The sequence below is a fragment of the Periplaneta americana genome, chromosome 4 (assembly GCF_040183065.1).
Source record: "Periplaneta americana isolate PAMFEO1 chromosome 4, P.americana_PAMFEO1_priV1, whole genome shotgun sequence".
Lineage (NCBI taxonomy): Eukaryota > Metazoa > Arthropoda > Insecta > Blattodea > Blattidae > Periplaneta > Periplaneta americana.
In genome coordinates this window covers 79,708,233-79,726,627 of record NC_091120.1, presented here as the reverse complement: position 1 = coordinate 79,726,627, position 18,395 = coordinate 79,708,233, and the positions used below count along the sequence as shown (strand labels likewise).

The 18,395-nt window shown below is 35.2% G+C and overlaps 1 protein-coding gene across 4 annotated transcripts in view; it reads left to right on the top strand.

The window, feature by feature from the left end:
• IP3K2 (Inositol 1,4,5-triphosphate kinase 2) overlaps positions 1-18,395 on the top strand; it is an 851,156-nt gene that overhangs the window by 606,168 nt on the left and 226,593 nt on the right. The window lies entirely within an intron of this gene.

The following is an 18,395-nucleotide window of genomic DNA, read 5'->3' as shown; positions in this document are numbered from 1 at the left end:
CAATTATGGCTAATAGTTTTGAAATTATATTTGTAAATATATTTTATATTGACCCCACTAAAACAGTTCCTTGGCTCATAGGTTTAAAAATTTTTAGTTCATATTGGCTCAAAAGCTTGAAAATAGTAATGAAAATATAGGCCTATATTAATTAGGTTTTGAGCTAAGTCTAATTAGTAGTATTAGTAGTAGTATTTATTTATTTAACCTGGTAGAGATAAGGCCGTCAGGCCTTCTCTGCCCCTCTACCAGGGGATTACAACTATAATATGAACAATAAAATTACAATTAACATTAAATTTACCATTACAATTACAATAAAATTAAAGTACAAGATTACCTGATTAATGAAAGCTAGACATTTTATCATAGAAGTTAAGAACTAAGAATATTTTTGTATTTACTGAATTACAAATTAAACATACAATAACAAAAATCTATAGTAATGAAATTACCTGATATTGAAATATTTTGTGATAGATTAAGAGAACTCTTTACAAGAGACCATGTCTGACCGAGTCTCGATTACTGACCAAGTGCCTAGTAAGTTTGCGTTTGAATTCAGTTTTATTTCGACAGTCCCTGATGCTAGCAGGTAACGAATTCCAGAGTCTTGGCAGGGCTATTGTGAAAGAGGACGAGTATGAGGAGGTGCGAGAGTCACAACAAATTTTAAGTGGGTTTTCTTAATTTTTCACCATTATTTCACTATAGTGTCTTCTTAAAAATCGAGAAGTTCGCGAATGCTTTTAAAATAGCTAAAGCTTATGAGACGAGAGAAGTTTTTAAAGTGCAACAAGCACGAGACAAGACTTATTTAATATACTTGCATCCAAATACACAAAAGTCGCGCATTACTTGAATACGCTGAAAACCTTTAGTCATATCATCCTATGCAATGAATACAGTTAATAGGTATAAAGTGTCTCTCATTGATGTATGTAATATGTTTTCCTTGAAACTGGTTCGGTTTATAATTTTAATTTTTCTCTGCTTGCAGGTAAGAACTGAGGTGACAAAGTGTGTGTTACATCGAAGCTGAACATGAAGCAAAGTAGTAAGTCACTTTAATCGTATATTAATTAAACATCAGAGAATCTAAGTACAGATACAGTTCCCATTGTATTCTAATCTCTGATACTTTGAGATAATTGCTTTTCAGTTTCTTCTCATCTACTTAGAATTCATGTCTGTGTCATATAGCCTATTATGAAGCCTGTGTTATGTGCCTTAGGAAGTAATCCTATGCTTTACATTGACATGTAGAACAGCATCTCACATAAAATATCTTTAAGCCACCACAGTGGTTTCGCGGCTAGAGTACTGGATAATCCTGTGGATCGGGTTCGATCCCCGATATACCCCCGATGTATAACTTGTGTTGGGTAAGCCCGTGGTTCAGGTAACACAGAGATTTTCTCCGGAAGCTCCGGTTCCCTTGTGGCATCCCAACAAATCTCCATAATCATCCCATCGCGGGTGTAGCGTAGACCAGCCTCCTATGGCGCACCCTGTGCAACGACTCTTTCTTCACATGGGTGAATGATGTAAGTCAAGTACCCGCCAGTAGTTTAAAAAAATCCTTATGTATATATTGGTGGTTATCCATAACAGAAATGCATCCCGACTTTCGGCTGAATGTTTTTTTTTTTTTTTTTTTAATTTATTGAGTATGCCCCAACGAGTATAACTCATATGTAGGGGCTATACAAGAACACATACATATGTTATACAATATAATTGAAAAGTCATGAAACTACAGTCTGTGAAAAAGAAACAATAATACAAGAATTTATGAAAGAAAGAAAGCAAAATAAGAACAAATAGTAAGATAACATAAAGTTTTGGGCAGAAAGAAGAAAAAGTTTGAAACCATAAAATAAATAAATCAACTGAGAATTAAAATAAATAATCTTCCCAAAAATATATTTTTAAACAATTCTTAAAACACCGGCAATTTGGTAAAAGTCTGTGTTTCAAAGGAAGTTGGTTGAAAGTTGTTAAAAAATGGTTAACTCCTTTCGTTCCATAAGTTACGGAGCTATGCTGAGAAAAATATATATTGTCTTTTTGTCTTGTTAAATAAGTATGTATATCTTTATTAAACTGAAATGTAATATTACTATGTATTAAATTGTTAATAACTTTGTACATGAAAATAGCAGCACCTAATTTGATAATTGATTTAACTGGTAGAACGAAAGAAAATTGATATAGATATTTAACTGGAGTAAAATAATGAAAACCCAATAAATAATGAAGACTGTTATTAACTAAAGTGCCACTGTTTACGTTGAATTTTGTTATCACTTATAAATACTTGACAAAAATAATAATTATACCACTAAATGAAGAGATATAAGCCTACTTAGGGAGGATTTAGATTTTCGTAACTAATTGTGGGTCACCTGTGGACTGGTGTCGTCAGTGCTAGCAACCTGCACGATAAAATGCAAATATTTTTTTAACTCCTCCTGTTATGGCAACTTGCTGCATCCCACACAATACCTGAAACTTAGGTGAATATGTTCCAGATATGTGTTAGGCTGTTATTATTAATATTATTATTATTATTATTATTATTATTATTATTATTATTATTATTATTATTATCATTTGGTAGTCAGTTTTTGCTCTTCTTCCATTAAGAATATGCAGTAATTTATAATCCATTGTTGTCGACCTGAGTGACGCAATCGGTAAAGTGCTGGCCCTCTGTGCCCGAGATTGCGGGTTGGATCTGAGAGAACTCCTGCGGGACAAAATTCCGGCACACCGATAACGCTGATATAACCTGGGCAGTTGCGAACGTCGTTAAATAAAACATAATTTCATTTATAATCCATTGTTCACGTACTCACATACATGCAGGGTATTCCAGATTTAATCTTCAGATTTTGAAGAGAATGTGCCTTTCCTCAGTAACATTGATACCTCTATCCAATTTTTAATAGCTACGAACATAATGGCGTTGCGCCAGAAAATCTAGCCTTCTTACGCTTTCAAGCACTATACTTTCAACTATGGTGCATTTCTTGATCGATATTTATGTAATAACCTACACATGACATTTTTTCTTAACGAGTATCTTATCGCTTCTTGTAACTGCACGAAGCTGAAAGTGGCATCTTAGGATTCAAGAGTTAAACTAGTCGTTGTGTTTTCCATGTTATTTGAAAAACGTGTTTGTACTAACACCATTGTGTCAGCTACTTTTTAGTCATTATTGATAAGAGCGAAGAAATATATTATGGCTTAAGTAGGACATTTCCAACAACGCTAAACTATGTTCAATAGTTACAAATGTTGTGTGTTATGGCGTTTAATGTAATGAGAGAGTAGGCGTACAGAGTCTGGAATCTTTACGTAGGAGCCATATATATGATTTTATTTTCATATTGTACTTTAATTAGGCTGGTATTACACTATCAAAGTCCTTTGACAAAATATATCTTTTATAAAATATGTATTATGAAATACATGACATTGTAATGGATTTTATTTCATGGAAGTTTCTTTGCTAAAAGATATTTTATAAAATGTAAGTGCGTCTTGTTATCATTTATAAAAACTTTCCTAGCTTCAAACCAATATGGCGGAACGTAAATCTTGTTGGATTGTTACTACGACCAATATGTTTATATGTGAACATGCAGCAAATGAAATGCTATAAAACACGAACTACAAAAACAGAAATAAAAGACGAGAAGTGTACATAACAATAGCACAGTCTATAACTGCTGTACAGGAGCGATGCACAAGTCTGGACAAACTGAAAATTATCTTCGTCTATTCTCAAATAATTGATACACAGGTTGTAACTTTAATAATGACAACTATTTACTTATTACGAATATACAACTGATACATCTGTGAAACTTCTACAGTCCTTCAATGTAGTAACCAGCATTGTCTACAACTTGTTGCCAGCGATGTGGAAGTCGTAGTATCCCTGTAGCAGCTCCTGTTCTGTTGATGTTTCTGATGGGCCGCCCTACTGCCTGCAGAATATCGGGAACGGTCCGGAATCGAGCGTCACGAAGTGGTTCTCTGGGATTAAGTCATAATCACAGGGACTTAAGTCCGGTGAATGTGGTGGATGGAAAAGCACTTCCCACCCCCAGCGACGGTACAAATCAGTGTGCCGTGTGCGCCCTTGCGTTATCCTGCATTAGGCGATTCTTTAGATTACGAAACACAGTCATATGCGATATTCCTATCTCCTGGGCTAACTCATGTACCGTCTGTCGTCGATCGTTGTCTAATAGCGCGGAAACAGCTTGCACTTACTCTTCTCTAACACTCGGACGACCTGGCCGAGCCATGTTTTCCACGCGGTCATGCCCCTCGTTGAAGGCTCGAACCCACCTCGCCACAGTCCTGTATGGTAACGTCTCTCCACATGCTTCAACACAACCGTCATGACATTGTCGTGCTGTACCACCACGGACAGATTAAATTTTCAGCCAAGATCGCTGTTCCTGCTTTGTAAACATGGCGAAACAACCGCTTAGAGCTGTAACTAACAGGAGACTAACTTCAACTCTCCTCAGCGCATACGATTTGAGTCGGACGGAAGAGTCCTCTTAGGGGGGAGGGAGGCAGATATAGACTAACATGTGGTAGAAGTGATAACAATTAAGTCCGTCTCGTTTCGCTTTTATAGCAGTGTTGCCACTGTTAAAGTTACACCCCACGTATAACTTTTCATGTCCTTGTGTTATACCTCTTTTTTCGATGGATACGTCTTTCCTTATCACGTCTTGCAATCCATTGTTTAACCCATTTAAATTTCCTTTTCTGTTTCTTGTTCAGCAATAGGCTATGCATATTGTAGTTAATTGTAGCTAAACATGTATAGTACTGTTCATCATTCATTTTTGCATATCTGTAATAGAAAAAAAAATTGTTTAACTGTAAATGAAGGCTGATGGTTCTTGTTCCTTAATTTTTTGGTTGTCTAAGATAATATATCTTATATAGTGTAATATACTGAGAATCCTATCTTTTATCACAGATCTTTGATAAAATATTTTATCATATTCTTTGTCGAAGAACTTTGATAGTGTAGTACCAGCCTTAAGATTCTGTGTCTGTGCCATTGTGCCTGATATGTAAATAAAGGACATAGGTTGGTTGTGTTCTTTTGAAAGTCTTTATGTCTTGAGTGTTTACTCAACTGAGTATAATCATATAGTTTCATACTTCTTGAATAAATAAGCCTGTGACAATAGAACATTGCATGTAGGTTTGTTTGGTTAAATCAGTGTAAAATGAGCGAAGGAACATGCCCTCCATTTTCTGAACATAGAACCTTATATGTAGACCTATTGGATGTATAAGTTATATGAAATATTAACCTGTTAGATTGAGCAGGTCAGATTAGATTAGGTTAGATCATTTCCTAAGTTTAACTTATTTTTGAAGTCGTTTGAGATAGATATAGGCTATGCACAATAACGACCACTCCTGTCACATTGCTAATGAAGAAATATAGTTACGTAAATAGATCGAGCCTCAAAATGATTGTTACGATTTCACAATTATTATTAACAACAGTAAGATGGTTGGCTTCACAGTGTCACCAAACAAAATCTTTTTAGGACCGTATATGTCACTACCCCTATAATATTTATTCTTTCGCATATTATGAGGCATCTACACAATTTGACAAATTTTTACTAATGATGCCCACACAATAGATGCAGGATGACTTCGAACTCTTCAGTTTCCGGTTGTTTTCATTCTTCATTATGGCTATTTTGTAGCGACCTCTGTAATTTAAGAGAGTTGTTAAATATGTTCAATTATCATCCTTCGTTAAGAGAGCTCAGTGGTCGCGTCTTATAGTTGAGAAGACCTGCCGTATACGGTTACTTCCATATAAATGCTAGTTAACTAACGATAATATTTCGGTCGATGCACTCTCTCTCAATTATACAAGGCACCCTGTTATGGGATCAGGTGTACACCGTATTAGGCAATGCAGCTATTTTGTGTTTTCAATCTATAGTCACATTATTCACGGAGGCATTGTCCATTTTGCAATAACATACACAGAGGTTCTTCACCCGGAATCCATATAATAATGCAGCTAACTGTGTTTGCAGATGGTTAATGATACTGACGTATTAGGATATTGGCCAGTTGGTGTTGAAAATGTCGATGTATGTATATAAAAATGGAAATCCGGAACTATGGAAAAATTACTCTTACAAGTTGTTTATTTTAATATCAAAACTCTATTTAGAAGAGAATTGGAACAAGAAATGAATCCTCAGAGCTATTCCAGCTATGATATTTGGTTTTAGTGGAATAACTGAAGGGCTATGTCTCTGTATAACTTCATTAGTGTTTCTTTCTTTCCTTTACATTTTAGTGTACGTCCGGTCGTCCCAGTAAAATGTCTAAATTTAGTAAGTTTTGTATCTGAGCCTTGTGATATTTTACATGTGATATTAAAACTTAAGGGTGCTATTCATAGACATTTCGCAGCACGCGCTACGAGCGTACTAAGCTAGCCCCGGTTATCCACTGGTTACTAGTACAGAATTCAAATAATATCCTATCGCTAACACTGGTTTATGAATATGAAAAATGCTGATCATCCACCGAAAGCCCGCGCTAAAAATGTCTATGAATACGGCCCTTAATATTTAAATTTACTAATCTGCTGTTACTATTTTACCATTTATCGCAGTTTTTTTTCTTATTTGGTGTATTCCTTGAAATGACATAGTCTTTAGACGTCACATGACAAGTACAAGACAAGGGGCAAGCACTCAGTACTGTGGAATGGAAGTAAATCTCCGTCCACGTCGGGAATTGAACCGTGGACCGCTTGGATGAAAAATACACAAACCATAGCGGCGACTTCAAGTTGTGACAAGCTATGTAAAACCGATAAAATTGAAACTAACTAAACAAAGAAATATACGTAATTTGTATATAATTGCACTTATGGGTTAGTTTTAACCATCCCCACCAACTGAAAGTAGTTATAAATAAGGTGCTAAACTTACAAGACGAACTTCAAGAAGCAGTCTACAAATTAGAATAACTAATCCAACTTGTAAGGAAATTTAACTTAAGAGTTTCTACGTAAAAATTAATTTTTTGATCCTACAGAATTTATGTGTTATAGTAACAATTGATATTAGAGGAGAAACATTCTGTAGGACCAAAAAAAAAATCTTTACATAGATTCTTCGCCCAACAGTGCATATACTGTGGAATCTCGGTCACTAAGTCACTCAGTTGAGTGCGTTCTCTTTGTATAATGACAGTTGATTTAATATAACATGTCAAAATATATGTCGAACATGGAGTAAGGCCACAAAGGGAAAAACAGTGGAGGTGGGGGATTCGATCCGGTGCTATGGATTGAACTTCGGTGTAGCTCAGTGGTTAGAGCGCTTGGTACGTAGAAACAAGGATCCGGGTTCTATCCTCGGCGCCGCGGCCGCCGGAGCGAATTTTTCTCCTCTAAAATCAAATGTTAAGAGTTCCTACTGAGAAAACAAAGATTATGACATTTAAAGGAATATGTGCAATAAGAACAAAAATTGTAATAAATGATGAAACATTACAGCAGATTAGTGAATTTAAATATTTTGGTTTAAATGTCATATATAGAATATTACAAGACTTAGATACAAAACTTAATAAATTCAGACATTTTACTGGGACGATCCAACGTATACTAAAACATAAAGTACTTACTATAAAATCATAGAACTTCTGTATCTCCTCTATGGCACTGAAAATATGACAGTTACAGAAGTTCAGTCAAGAAGAGAATATGAAACCTTCGCTTTGTTGCCGAATACTCATTAAGAGATCACAAAACCAGTAATGTCATTATGCAAGAATTAAATGTCTAGAGAATTACAGACATAATCCAACAATATAGAAATAATTAAAAAAAATAAACATTTACAACGAATGTCAGAAGAGAGAATAGGAAAACAATACTGTAGGATGACGTGATACGATTTAGAGAGTCGGAACACGTCAACCGGCCTAATCCATGTTGTCGATGATGACAAAGTTGCAAGTGAATTGAGGGGCTCGGGCGTAAAACGTGGTAACTGACATTTTGGTCAAATGTGAGATATGTATCGTATAATGTGGTATCTTATATTCTGCATCTAATGCAGTAGTTAGTTTTCCAACATTTCAACAGATGGCAGAAGTATACAGTTTTTACTTTCCTTGTAACTATTCAAACTGTTGCATGCATAAATGTTTACCTACCTAATAACTTCAAAACATTAAAATGTCACTTACCATGTTTTACTCCCGAACCCCTCAATTGTGCTAGAGTCCTGTCATGGACTTAATGCATGTTGTGGTTCATTGTGTCACATGAGTTTCTATTTGATTGTTAGTTGAAAAACAAATAATCGTAGATTTACTTAATACAGGAATAGAATTGTTATTTACGATACAAGTGTTGAAAATTACATTTTATTCTGCGACTAGGGATATTTGCGAAACGAGGCCGCGGCCCGAGCGAAGCAAGCTCTGCGAAACAAGATAAAATACTAGGACATTCGATAAGTAAGGTAACAATGTTGTAAATCAGTGTTCCTAGCGGTGACCAATGAAATCTTGTACTACGGAATAGAGCAGGGATTGTTTCATAAATTTGCAATAGCCTATTGAAAGTCTCGAAATTGCCATATTTTGTATATACAGAGGCTGTTTCCGATTTGTAGTAAACAATACAGCCCAAAAGGTACGAACAAAGGTGCTTTATAAAAATCTAAGTTGCAAGAGAAGAACATGCAACTCAGTTCGTTATGGCATTACAAGAAGCCTGTGGGAAGAAAGTCCTACCATACTGAACTATTGCAAGTCGGGTGGAAGGATACATTCGCTTTCAATCAAGAGTTGACATCCGAAGAGCTTTAGACTGATCAGTGAGAGAGATATCTAGAAATGCTGCTGCAGATTGAGTCCGCCGTCTTCCAAGAATTTGGCAACGTATTGTTGACATGTTAGGAGACTATATTTGAAGTATGCAATGTCAAATGTAACATAAATAAATTTAGTATGAAACAGTAGACCTAACTATGTTGCCATTACTTTTCGAATTCTCTAGTAATTTTTCACATGTACACACGTACACTGTCTTTAGACAGCCCATTCGACCGTGCTGGTGTAGACACAATTCTCACCACTTCTCCATTGCGCTAACTGTAATAGTGAAACTTTAACTCATTTAAGCCATATTGTAGGCCACTAGTAGACCATTGGACGGCAAATCGAGCGGACATCGGTTCGAGTCTTGGTATAACCCAATATTTTATCACTTCTTGTTTCTTAATTGCTTCATATAACTATTAATAAAATTGTTGTTCAAGGAATTTATTTGTGTACGTGTGTTTATTAAGACAATTTATAATTTCATCCGCTTAAATTGATTTAATGACCATCAGATTCGGCTTGGAACCAAAGTTGGTAACATTGGAATGCTATAATATACAATTTTTAGTTTGAATATCTTGTGTTAAAATTAGGGTGACCAGATTCACATCGATAAAAAAGAGGACACAAAGCTTCAAAAAGGAGGACATTGTTCGAAAAAGGACAGAAAATATGTACTTAGATTTAGGCCCAGGTCTATACTGTACTTAAAATTATGTCAATATCTATTTTATTACAGCATTAATGTGATAAAAGTTAATAATATAAAATGGTTTTACAATTACCTACATGTTAAAGCCAAGGGAACTATAATTGTTATCAAAATACATAAAAAGGTCGCACTAAGTGTGAATTTAATATTATTTTGTAAGCAAAGAGATTTATGATCGTTGGCAAATAATATATTTCTTCGATGCTGATGCCACCTACAGGCAAATTACTTGAAAAAGGCGTCAAATCAAATAATTTCAAAATATCACGCATACAGGTTACGAAAAGGAGGACATTTCTTGATTTTTTAAAAATCCGCCCGGATCCCGGACAAAGGCCTAAAAAGGAGGACATGTCCGGATAAAAGAGGTCGTCTGGTTACCCTAGTCAAAATATAAGTATATTTTTTAGCTTGATCTGTTTAAACATTGTTTTAAAATTCATTGAGAGACCTTTTCTGATCTTTAACACAATTTAAATCTTCCAAGTTTGGATCTCACATAGGTATTTATCTGAGACAACATAGAACATTACGCTGAAAGCGGAAAACTATTCCTGGCCTAGCTGGGATTCTAACCCACTACTGAAATTTTCGCGCAACGTTGTAACTTGGCGCCTTAGCCATTGGCACTGTCCATGCATTCGTATGTTCGAGGCTAATTTGTATACCTGCTTACAAATTGGTGCATGAATGCCTAATTACTCACATGGAGCTCCTCATGTCAGACCACTGCTTGTAACAAATTGAGGCTGCAGCTTTATAAATGTTAACAAGGCAGAATAATATTAGAACGCGTTTTTAATATTCAGGAATTAAGAGTTTAATGAACCAACTGTGTAGGCGATATGATGAATGATCTAATAAACTGGTCTGTCAGTTTTAGTTGACCTGAATTTCAAGTTAATTGAATCCATAGCAATTGGAACATTTCAGTCACTCTGAATTATGATTCCCTTGCGTATTCAGCCGCAAGGAAAAGATTATTCAATTTTATGGAAGAATAAATATGCAGTAGTTGGTGTATCGACGTGGATTTTGTATGTCGTTTTGTAAAGGACGAAGCCGTTATTACGATGCGGTTTTTTGCATTCACTTCCACTTCGAAATCGGGGCTATTAAGTAGCGACAAGCTTTTTGTACTAGAAAACATACCTATGCCTACACAAATAATTCGTTTAATTATTGTGGTTGAGTCGTCATTCTTACTGTAATTGAAATAACTACACACTTGAAATACATGTTGTTTTTGCTTCATGTATTAATGATGTGAACATTATTGAAAAAGATCCAAGAGAATGACATTATTTTTAAATAAGAAATTATTTTTACTTCTCTATAATAGTTATCTTGCAGGTAAGTGCTAGGGGAGACTGTTGTACCTTTAAACACGTTTCACATTTTATTTATTTATTTTTTTAATTTTGGAAAATGAAATTTTTTAAATGAAAAAATGCTTGAAATAATTATTGAAGATTTCTTTACAACTTCCTGTATCTATTTTCCTGTTTTATAGATCTATTAAGGATGGAAAACATAAAATGAAGGGATATGTATAATGTGTTCAAAAGTACAACAGGTTCATGTACCTTGGAACACACCCTCTTGTAAGCTGGAACATATGGAATATAGGTGGGAGGCTTCTCTGATTGAGATTTTATTTTCTGGAGGAGCAATAACTGCTTCAACAGCTTTCTTCAAGGCATACGGATCAATTGGGGGCCTCTTAACTCCAGACTTACTTCATGACGTGATCTTAAAATAAAAGAAAAACAAAACCGATAGTATCATGTACTTTGGAACATGTTCCTTGGTACAAGATGTTTTGTGTTCAAAGGTACACGAGAGTGCACTTTTAAACAAATATGGCTCCCAAAACTAGAGATTCGAATAAATCATGGAAATTAAAATACATTATTTTTTATTACTCATCAGATGACAGGGAACACACTGTACTTGAAAGATATTAACAAATACAATCTGGTTTTGTGTTAGAAAACATATATCAATGAACAAAATATTTACTTTTGGTACTAAAAAAACTTATTTTGTCCACGGAATTTACAATTTGCAGTAAATCAAACCGAAACTACGACCAGAGCTACTTAGTGGCTTTCTCTACAATCTACTTCAGTTCGAATCCTCTAGATAGTAGCAAAAATTAAAAAAAATAAAAAAATCAAAGGTACACTATGCTTCTCCCCTACTGTTTTCTAAGTAGGCCGTTATTGCACAGAAAAGAAACCAAGAAGCAAAAATAAAACTTAAATTTTTTACAGCTTTTACAGAGTTTTTATTCTACAAATAAATTGCCGTTTCATGCTCATTTCGTGTAACTATTCATATGTACCATTTCATTTTTAAATTGTGAATGAATTTTGATTTGAAATTTGAAAAAAAAAAAAACTAGAAAAATTCTCTGTCTAATACTCTATCGAACCTTTTCATTAAAATGGCCGGCACTACTGTGCGGTCACGCGCTGCACCGCCGCCTGTGAGACTCGGCTAATGCGGCAGTAGGTAACGCAAGTGCCGATGAATTGTTATACTGATGTGCTCTAGACTCTCTCTGAACTACATGAAAGTGAAAAGTCACACGTAACAAAACTAAAATAGAAATGCAAAGAAACATAATAAAAAGTGATAAGAAGAGTTGCAATCATAGCAGTTTCATTTCTTATGATATTGATCAAATTATATTTTGTTATACACTATCTACCGAAAAGTAATTAGACACTGTTTTTGCCCCTTTAAAACCTCGTGGTACCACCTCTTGTTGCTATAACAGCAGCCACCCTGTCAGGCATTCTCACCACTAGTTTGTGTAGGATATCCACTGAAATGAGTCGCCAATCCTCTTGCAACATGGCACTCAGTTGGACAATGAAAGTCGGCCGCATCTCCCGAGACCTCAATCGCCAGTCAAATTGGTGCTCAATGGGATTGAGATCTGGACTCTGTGCAGGCCGGTCCAACCGGTGAACATTATTGTCTGCATACCACTGCATAGTAGCCGCCAAAAATGGGGCCAACTTCCATTGTCCAACTGAGTGCCATGTTGCAAGAGGAATGGCGACGCATTCCAGTGGATATCCTACACAAACTAGTGGAAAGCATGCCTGACAGGGTGGCTGCGGTTATAGCAACAAGAGGTGGTACTACGAGGTTCTAAAGGGGTAAAAACGGTGCCCAATTATTTTTCGGTAGTTTGTGTCGATCTGCCTTTGAACAAATTTAGCACAATTTTTTGTGCACAACGTTGATGCACCACGTTATCAATGAGGACACTAACATCTTCATGATGGAAAACTCTCATATAGCTTACGGAACAACTTAACAACCTGATATATTTTTCTCTGACATTATTTCTACTCATTGCAGCAAACTAATGTGTATTTTTCATCTCAATTTTCCCGGTAAAATGTATCATTTCATTCATCAAATATTTAGACAAATTGTGAAAGACGGGCGCTATTTATATTATAATGCAGTGTAAATAGTACGCTTTGAGCAAATCCATCATGTCGAGGAGCACAAAAGAAAGATAAAATATGGCGGTGGGTTTGACGTAAGTTGTGTGTTTATTTTCCGTCTGGGTAAGATATATTTTAACAGGCTCTTTAAATAAATAAATTCGCCTACTAACCTACATTTTCAACATCTCAGTGTTTGCGTTACGCATGTGGAGAGGCTTGATTGCATCCGTTTATGCTGCTCCCTTCGACGCTATTTTTGTAAGAATGATTCATTGTTCTCTAAGTTTAAATTGTGGCAATTAAGTACTTGCTCTCTTTTTAAATAAGTACGTACTAGGCCTATATCCTTTTCCGTGAACAGCCGAAGGTTTTTTTAAATTTTTTTCTGCAATGAAGCACAAGGTTCAAGACAAGAAACATATTATCAATCACGAAAATATGTATAAAAATCCTTTTATCACAAATATCTTGTACTTAAAATAGTAGATGCAATTAATATTTGAAGGTTAATATTTGATAGTTGTACATATTTATGTTTAATAAAGACTATTATTGCTACACGAAAAATTAAAAATACATAGCCTACTAACAAAATAGTAATAAACATTTTTTACTCTAAAGCTTAAAAAATAACTAATAATGGCGGAAAATAGGTATAACGCACCATAAAACCCTTTACAAATGTTAACATTTTGGATAAAACATGAAGATATTTCAGCAGTGTTGGCCTGAAGTGGTCAGACACAGTGCCTGAATAAATTGAACTTTGAGAAGGGATAATTACGTTTAGGAAATAGTGTTGTCACTTCAGACGAATATACTGTAGTTTTGTTAATTCGGCCACAGAAGACGGTGATATTAAGTTAGTCATACAGGGAATGAAATTATTCATGACCGTAAAAAAATGCTGCTTGAAAGCAACATCATATAAGTAGCAAATTTTATTTGTTATATTGCATTATTTTAACGTTACAATTGCTTGTTTGTTAAAATGTGTATATCGTCGGTTTCTTGGTAAAAGTGACCAAGTCCAAAATGCAAAATTGTTGGGAAAAGGCATTTAAAGGTTTAATGACCAATCCAAAGATAACTGTACTTCTTTAGAAGTTAGTAATAAGTTATTTTGAAGGTAAATGTGCTATATTATTAGATTTTAATATAAAATTATGTCTTAAATTTTCATAATGCTTGGAAGCCTTGGAATGTGACTTGGTCACTTTTACCAAGAAACCGACGATATGATAACGTTATGCAATTTGTATTATTTTGTTTGGTGTGTTTTTGGAAAATATAATTTCAATTAATGCTCCGCCATAAATGTTGTAACTAAAACCTTGTTGTGTTTATCGTACGGCTCGTCCTCCCCTCACACGTTACTTGCACTTTCTTTACGTTTTCACTGTGCCTAAACGAGACGCTCTACTGAATTCATTTTATTAGTGTAATAGATTATTAATGTATCACTCCCTTAGATAAGTTTATACACAAAATAAACCATTTACTTAATTGCTTGTATTCATTTGACATCTAAAAATATGACTAAAATTTTCATTTACTGAAGAAAATTTATGACAACGGCTAGGAAAGGACAGAAAACAATCACAAATTTGATGAAGATTGACTCCCTTTACGAGATACTGAAGCTTGCGACAACCCCTTCTAGATAAAAACAGCAGGAAACCAGTCTTAATTTCAACTAATAGACCCACTTATTTCATTTAATTCCATCAACCTAAGTGGTGTACGGCGATAACTAATTATAACTTGTCATTAAATAGTAATTGCATGGAATATATTGTGTTGTTCCTTATTTGGATCCTTTGCTTGTTAGAAGGCTCCGTCGAGGTTATCTGTCTCAATCATCATTACAGCAGCAAACGAACCTGTACACAGAAGAAACATAACTCGATCGACTGTGAACACACAAGAAATAAACAGCCTGTGACGTCATGACTACTGTGTGCATAGTGCAAAGTGTTTGTAAACACACAACTGTAGTTATTGCGTCACAGAACTGAAAAGTAACATAAAATTCGCAGTTTAACTGATTTAAATGCCCTATTTCGTGTCATTACGATTATGTAACTCTGTGAAACGTCATTTGAATGCTGCTTTTCCAGGCTGTGCTCTCATCGCTAATAATGCAGCATGAGTTGACATCTACTTCAGTGCGCAGTACTTCTGCGAATGTAATGACTAATGATGTAGTAATCATCATCTTCATCATCATCATCATCATCATCATCATCGTCGTCGTCGTCATCAGTATCAAGCGATGAAAATTTGTAGATTTGGATTCCTATTCTTCATGGTTATTCGGGGCTAAGAGGGATGAAGTTACAGAAGAATGGAGAAAGTTACACAACACAGAACTGCACGCATTGTATTCTTCACCTGACATAATTAGGAACATTAAATCCAGACGTTTGAGATGGGCAGGGCATGTAGTTTGAGATGGGCGAATGCAGAAATGCATATAGAGTGTTAGTTGGGAGGCCGGAGGGAAAAAGACCTTTGGGAAGGCCGAGACGTAGATGGGAAGATAATATGAAAATGGATTTGAGGGAGGAGGGATATGATGATAGACACTGGATTAATCTTGCTCAGGATAGGGACCAATAGCGGGCTTATGTGAGGGCGGCAATGAACCTCCGGGTTCCTTAAAAGCCAGTAAGTAAGTATTCTTCATGGTCATTCTAAAATATTAGGCTACATACTGTATATGGGATGACATGGAGGAGGTCCGTTCCAAACCGTATTAAGTCCACTGAGTAATTTTCTCAGGAGAGAAGAATACTGTTTATATGCCAAATAAGGGAGGTAAATTAAAATACTTCTTCTTCTTCTCCTCCTCCTCCTCCTCCTTCAAGCTTTAAGGCTTTTAAGGCTTGTTGCGGCTCCAAATTAGTTGCACTCATTGGTTGATCTGGCTCATTGGATACTGAGCCCTCCTACCACGACAAGGTGAGATCCCCAAAATTAAAATTATTAATTACTGGAAGAACTTAATTTATAAGAATCAGTTATAATTGAAATTACTTTTACGTCAGACTGACCTGAAATTCACAAACTATAATGGACATAATACGGTTTGACGTGAACATAAAAAATTCTTCCTCAATATTTGTAACAATTCAACCAAAGTAATAGGTAACACTCCTTGACTTACTCCTATGTAATATTGAATCACAAAGGTATAATTTTGGTTAATGCTAACAATTTTGATCAGCTTTCTTTTTTGTTGAGAAAACCCTTTCCTTGACCCTGCGTATATCATGTTCGGGAATTTGACAACAGTGAAACCTACCTTTCCTATGCTGGCATGGTGGTTCGAACAGTGTTAAATCAGGATCCTTATCAATGTTTCTGCAGGTTGAAACAAGAATGCTCTATTGTACATTACATAATTATTGTGGAAAATTGTTTTTTGATGAAAATAAGTCTTCTAAACACATATTAATTATTATTATTAGAAAATATAGTCAAATATTATACCGAAGTTAACATTGTTGCTATCGTGCTGTTTTCTTCTTCACCCTTTTCCTGCTTCCTCTGCTATTTTCACGTATAGGCTCTTCTCCCTCCATTTTCACGGATATCACGTGCACAACTGGACTGCAGCGGCACTGAACTGATACAAAGGTCAACAATTCAAGTAAGTCAATACTGTAAATTGGCGCTAGTTTTTCTCAGTGCAGGAAACTTGACACGCAACCTTACAATGAAAAATATTAATTGGTTTTGGACAGTATACGGTTTGACGCGGAAAAAAAGAGGTGGACATAATACGGTTTGCAACGAACACTCAGTTTCCTGCACCCTTTTCAAGGGGATTTAATACAGTTGGACCCAAACAGACTTCACAGCATGATAGAGCATGTTCAGAACTATACGAAATCATATAAAACTCAATTTCGTCCGTGGGTAGACTTAATAACTTACGGTTTGGAACGGACCTCCACGTGTGTCTGTCATTATTAGTTCAATTAATTGAGGCAAATTTTAAATAGATTAATTTTTAAATTATATGTACAGTACATTATTATGCTTGAGAAATGACCAGAAGCGAAGATACGAATCTTTCTGACTGTTCTCGTTTGTAAAGTACATGCCATACTTCTTCTGAAGTAATCACATGTTCTGAATTGAAAGAATGGAATGATTGTGTTGATTTTGGGGACATGAATATATATTAATTTTTAAAAGAAAATTTATTTACGATACAACTGTTAAAATTACATTTTATTTTGTGAGTAGGGCTGTTTGCGAAATGACGTCGTAGGCTGTTAGAAGCAAGCCATACGACCAAATAAAATAATTGTAACGTATGTGTCGTATACACTACTTTTGAGGACACTTCAGTGTTTATAAAATATTATATATGAAGTAATTTCATATTATTTATTCAGTCTGCTGCATTTCTTAACAAAAATCGACATTGTTAATTGTAGATCATGCATTAATAATAGGACTATTTATACAGTATATTGGGTACATTCAGTATAGACTATTTACATTATGGGTACATTCAATACACAATATATGGACTATTTATATCAGTGATGGAATTATAAAGCCAAATTTCCTTGCTTTCGATATTCCTTATTCAGTGCTCAGTAGGCCTACAGTTTCTAATAAAATCATTATTATTCCTGTATTATTACTTGACATTTTTATAAATCGAAAATAGTGACGAAAGTGTTGAGAAGCTGTGTGCAGGAGGCGCAATGCGATGGTACAACCGGTCCTCCCAATCTGTTAGGACAGGAGACGAACGAGTTCTTGAGGGCTGAATCTCTGTTGAAAACCTGACCGGGCAGGGCCACAAAGAAGCAAAATAAATGAGCACTAATTTATTATACATTATGAATCAGTTCCATTTTTTATGCTTTGGAATGTGTTGCTGGAGAATTGAAACCTGTTTGGGGCCTGTCTCCTCCACTGGTCATCGCAACGATGTTTCTCATGTTCAGAGTTCTGTGAATAAGAATGTATCTTGAGAAATGTATGTGTATTAATTTTCCCTATTGAGTTATAATAATGGTACCGAATTTTCAATTGCAGTTGCATAGATTCATTTTTTAATACCAGGCCAGATTATTTTTATCAGAATGTTAGTAGCAGAAGTTAACGCAATTTCCTGCATCAACATCATTCGAAGAATTTAGCTTGAAATGTCACAGTGAAAATATTTCCAAATGATTGTGTCGTTGCACAGATTTCTCAATGAAAGAATAGAAGAACGGAGTCTAAAGCGTAGGAGCATTATTTGTTGTTGA